The sequence below is a fragment of the Nannospalax galili genome, unplaced genomic scaffold (genome assembly GCF_000622305.1).
Source record: "Nannospalax galili isolate Female #2095 unplaced genomic scaffold, S.galili_v1.0 scaffold430, whole genome shotgun sequence".
NCBI classification, from domain to species: Eukaryota; Metazoa; Chordata; class Mammalia; order Rodentia; family Spalacidae; genus Nannospalax; species Nannospalax galili.
The window spans coordinates 1,067,704-1,073,003 of record NW_008328607.1 but is presented as its reverse complement, the minus strand read 5'-3'; the positions used below and the strand labels follow the sequence as shown (position 1 = coordinate 1,073,003).

The window sequence follows — 5,300 nt, the reverse complement described above, 5'->3', positions numbered from 1 at the left end:
GCAGACACAAAAAAGTAATTATTTTAGAGGTGGGTGCTCATACACTCTAGTCCTTCTCCTGAATCCTATCAATCTCCCTCCCTCCCTCCCTCCCTCTCTCTCTCTCTCTCTCTCTCTCTCTCTCTCTCTCTCTCTCTCTCTTTGTATAAGTAAATGAAGGCTACTGAGACCTGCCTGTTACTATTCTTTGTTCTCAATATCTTTAATTGGCCTCTCTTTTCCCCAATTAATGTAGTAAACCAACCGTTTTATTTATGTGTAGATGTCTGTGAGTGTATGCCACCTGGGTTTTGTGCATGCTAGGCCAACACTCTACCAACTGAGCTACATCCCCAGTCTGACAATCAACCATTGAAAGGTAAGTTTTTGTCAACATGACACTGGCTAGAGACACCTGGGAAGAGGAAACCACCTGAGGAATTTCCTCCATCAGACTTCTGTGGCCATGTCTGTGGAGCATTCTCTTGATTGCTAATTGGTGTAGGAGGGTCCAGCCAACTGTGGGCAGTGCCATCCCTGAGCAGGTGGGCCTGGGGTGAATGAGAAAAGTAGCTGAGCAAGCCAGTAAGCAGTGTTCCTCCATGGTCTCTGCTTCAGCTCCTGCTTTGGCGTCCCTCAATGACAGACTGTCTTAGTTTGTTTCTTCACTGCTGTGACAAAATACTCTGACCAGTACCAACTTGGGGAGGAAAGGGTTTATTTGTCTTACATCTCCCAGGTCACAGTTCATCAGGGAGCCCAAGGTAGAAACTCAGGGCAGGAACCTGGAGGCAGGAGCTGGAGCACAGGTCATGGAGCAACGCTGCTTACAGGCTTGCTCCCTTGGCCCCTGCTCAGCCTGCTTTCTTATGCAACACAGGCCCACCTGCCCAGGGGTGGCACCACCCACAATGGGCTGGGCCCTCCCACATCACTCATCAAGAAGATGCCCTTCAGACATGGCCACAGGCCAGTCCAATAGAGGCAATTCCCCGATTGAGGCTCCCTCAACCCAGGTGTGTCAAGTTGGCACTAAAGCTATCCAGCACACAGACTAAAACCTCTGAGATAAACTTTCCTCCCCAAATTGTTTTAGGTCAGTGTTTTATCACAGCAGCAGAAAAGCAGTCTAGGACACTGTTTGTCTCTTTGGTCCTAGTAGGCAAGGCTAGAATGCACAGAGTGGTCACACTGGAAGAGAAGCCATTGAACCAGCAGCCACAGCACCTGCTTCCAGGGGTAGGGAGGGGGTAGGGGTGGACTTGCTCCAGAGAAGTCAGCCCCCTGAGTGGAGCTGGAGACGTATAGAAAGTGGAACAGGTTACAGTACATAGTCAGAATGCAGAGGCCCTCTGGGGAAAGACCTCAGACTGCAGTTCTGTTCAGAGCTGTTGCATAGGCTGTACTCTGCAGCCAATGTGTCCTGGAGGGCCCACTCTCAGCTAATGTTTGGGGTGCTCTCTGCCTTCCAAGTAGGGCTAGATGCCTCCCATTGATCTGTACCCAGTCATCTCAAGTCAGTCTTTGTACAAACCATGATGACCTAGAATGGGCCACCTCACTTCCCAGGGTCCAGGGAGGTCTCATTCTGGTTTCTGCTAGTCCTCATCTCTGGTTAAGAGAGGGTAGTACCACCGTTCCCAGCATTACCACACATCAAAATGAACATCTACTTGATTTTTGGATTCTTTTTCTGCTTTTATTTATTTTTTAAAGTGTTGATATTATTGTGTATGACTGTGCATGCATGTGTGCCATAGCATGTGTGTGAAGGCCAGAGGACAGCTTTTTCAAAAAATTTATTAGTTTTATGTGTATGAGTATTATGCCTGCATGTATGTAGGTGCACCTGTGTTGTGCAATTCCCATGGAAGTCAGAAGAGGGTATTAGATCCCCTGGAACTGGAGTTACAGCCAGGTTAGCCACCATATGGTTACTGGGACTTGAACCCCAGTCCTCTGCAAGAGCAGCCAGTGCTCTTAACCACTGAGCCATCTCTCCAGCCCCCAGAGGACAGCTTTGTGGAGCCAGTTTGACCTTTACATGGTTCCAGGGGTTGAACTCAGGTTGTCAGGCTTGTACCATAGTGCTTTTACCCACATGCCATCTTGCCAGCTGTAATTTTTTTTTTTTTTCGTAGAGAGGGTCTCATGTTATCCCAAGTGGCCAAGAGCTTTAGATCCTCTTGCCTCTACCTCCCCAGTGCTGAGATTACAGGAATGTGCCATGTCAGGTCCTAAATTTTGTCTTTGAATCGTAAGATCATCACAGATTAAATACTTTACAATTTTTTCACTTGACAGTATATCATGAATATGCATGTGTATATAAATGTGTGCATATACTTATATATATATATGTATATAATCTGCTTTTTAAGTCATTTCCCCATGGAGAACTGTTTCCAATGTTTCTCTAATGTTAAAGATACAGTGAACATAGCTGAATGTCCAGTGAACCATACTGTGTGTGCGTGTGTGTGTGTGTGTGTGTCTATATGCACACCTATCTGAATATTTTTTGCATGCGTGTATATGTATGTGGGCACATATGTGTGCCCATACATGTCAAGGCCAGAGATTGATGTTAGGTGGCTTCCTCAGTCATTCTCTTTATTTACTTGGGCAGGAACACTTGCTGAACGTGATGCTTTCAGATTAGGCTGGCCTAGCTAGCCGGCTTGCCCTGGGGCTCCCAAGACTCTACCTCCCAAGTGCTGGGATTATGGGGCACCAAGCATGCCCAGCTATTTTATGTGGGTGCTAGAAATCTGAAGCCTGGTCTTTACACTTGTGCAGTATTCCCTTTATCCACTGAGCCATCTCCAGGCTCACTTATCTAAATATTTTTGGAAAAAGAAATCTTTTTTTTTTCTTTTTTTCCTTTTTGAGACAGTCTTCCAGTAGCCCCAGCTGCCCCGAAACTTGCTATGTAGGCCAGGCTGGCCTTGATCTCAGATCTACCTGCCTCTGCTAGGACTAAAGGTGTGTACCACCACACCTGGCTTTGAAGGAAGAAGTCTTAACATTAAAAGTCGAGTGGTCTTTAGAAAAACCACATCAGTGGCTGGACAGATGGCTCAGCAGTTAAGAGCACTGACTGTTCTTGCAAAAGACCTGGGTTTGAATCCCAACACCAACATGGCAGCTAACAATCATCTGTAACTCCAGTTTCAGGGTATCCAACACTCTCTTCTGTCCTCTGCAGGCACTGCAGGATGCTGGTGCTCTTACACAGGTGTGGTCAGTACACTCATATACATAAAAAATAAAAATAGCCTTTTCCTGTTCGAAGCCAGAGGCTGGAGGCTGCAATTGTGGACAACAGGTCTCTCATTGTGTAAGACACTTCTACTGCAAAGGTGGTTGATGTACCTAAAACCCAAAGTACTGCCTATAATTGTGGCAAGCATCAGCGTCACAGAGTGACCCAGTGTAAGAAGGGCAAGGATTTGCTGTATGCCCAAGGAAAACGGCACTATGACCAAAAGCAGAGTGGCTATGATGGGCAGACAAAGCCAATTTTCTGAAAGAAGGCCAAAACCATAAAGAAGATTGTGCTGAGGCTTGGACGTGTTGAGCCCAACTGCAGGTCTAAGAAGATGCTGGCCATCAAAAGGTGCAAGCATTTTGAACTGGGAGGAGACAAGAAGAGACAAGGCCAGGTGATCCAGTTCTAAAACTCCCTGTCGGAAAATAAAATTGTGCTGTTTTGTTTAAAATAAATAAAAATTTAAAGTTAAAAAGCTGCATCAAATTATACTCTCTTTAAAATATATAAGGAAAGTGGGTAATTACATGTCCTTTCAATGTCACACTACATTAGTAGTTCTGTGTGATGTCTGAAACTGTATTTTCAAAATTCTGAGCCATCTTCATTGTTGCCTTCTTCATTCCCATTCTCTGATGAGAGCACATCAGAATTTTACAAAGTCTGCATGATGTGTGATGTCATCACTGTAACCGCTACTGGAAAATGTCCCAATTTTCTTACATTCTAGAACTTTCTAAAGATTGAAGATTATATGTAGCATATGTGATTTTGGGGGATTAGATCAGTACCTGTGCTCTTCCAGCTATTGGCTATCCTTGCTATTGATTATCATCTTCAATAAGATTTTACTCTGAAATCTCAGTGATCTGTAAAACTCTAAATGATGCTACTAATATTTTTGGTTTTGGAAAACGGGATTTTTATATTAAAATACTTCATTATTTTTATTTTATGTGTATGAGTGTGTTGCCTGCCTGTATGTAAGTGCATCTGTGTCACACAGTGCCCTCAGAGGTCAGGAGAGGGTGTCAGATTCCCTGGAACTGGAGTTACAGATGGTTGTTAGACACCGTCTGGATGCTGGGAGTCAAACCTGGGTCCTCTGCAAGAGCAGCCAGTGATCTTAACTGTTGAGCTATCTCTCCAGGCCCCCAACCTTTTTTTGAGACAGAGTTTTACCATGTACCCCAGCTGGCCTGGAACTTGTTATGTAGACCAGACTGGCCTCAGGGCACAGTGATTTGCCTGCCTCTCCTGAGTGATGGGATTAAAGCCACCACCACACTGGGCTTGTATTTCATTTTTGTTTTTCTTTTTGGTATTTTGAAACTTGGAGATGTTTTCGGGAAGTTTTATAGTTGGAGCTAAAGTAAATTGGATTTGCTAGGTGCTCATTAAGTTTCATAGAGTTTGGAGTAACTGAGACAAGAAGACATTTTCCCATTAATGTCAAAATCGAACATCACTGAAAAATTCTTTTAAAATTAAAGAGATAGGAAAAGAAGATGGATGCTGTCAATCAAATATATACTGAATCTGGCTGATGGAGCCGGTGGTACTTACAGTTATCTAGCAAGGACTAAAGGTATTTGGAAATTAATTGCTTGCCATATCAGAAATAGTATTATTGTGACGTTGACCAACAGTTTCAGAAGCAGGCTGGCCAGATGGAAGGTTCCCAAGTTCTATCTTGAGAGTCCGACTTAAGTGGATGTTAGATAGTGTGATCAACTTCTGTATGTGTGCAGAATCCTGGGCAGATTGCCTCACCCCGCCTACCAAGTTCATGACTTTTAAGTGGGGTTTGAATTCTAGGAGCTGCTGGTACTGCTAACCCAAGGCACCACTGTTTGAGTACATCTGACAAAATTCTTGAGCTCCCTCAACAAAGAAACTACAAACTGTTGTGAGATATTTCACCAGAGAAGACCATTCAGACACAGAAAATAGCCAAAAGAAAGTCTTTCTAGCCAGCTGGTGACTACACTAGGCAGTTGATCCCAAGTGCAGTGCCAAGCCATTCTTAGGGTAAGCTTTAATACAGAGA

The 5,300-nt window shown here is 44.2% G+C and overlaps 1 pseudogene; it reads left to right on the top strand.

Annotated features, from left to right (window-relative positions):
* Window positions 1-1,461: 1,461 nt before the first annotated feature.
* On the top strand, window positions 1,462-3,659 carry LOC103729688 (annotated as a pseudogene).
* The last annotated feature ends 1,641 nt before the right edge of the window (window positions 3,660-5,300 follow it).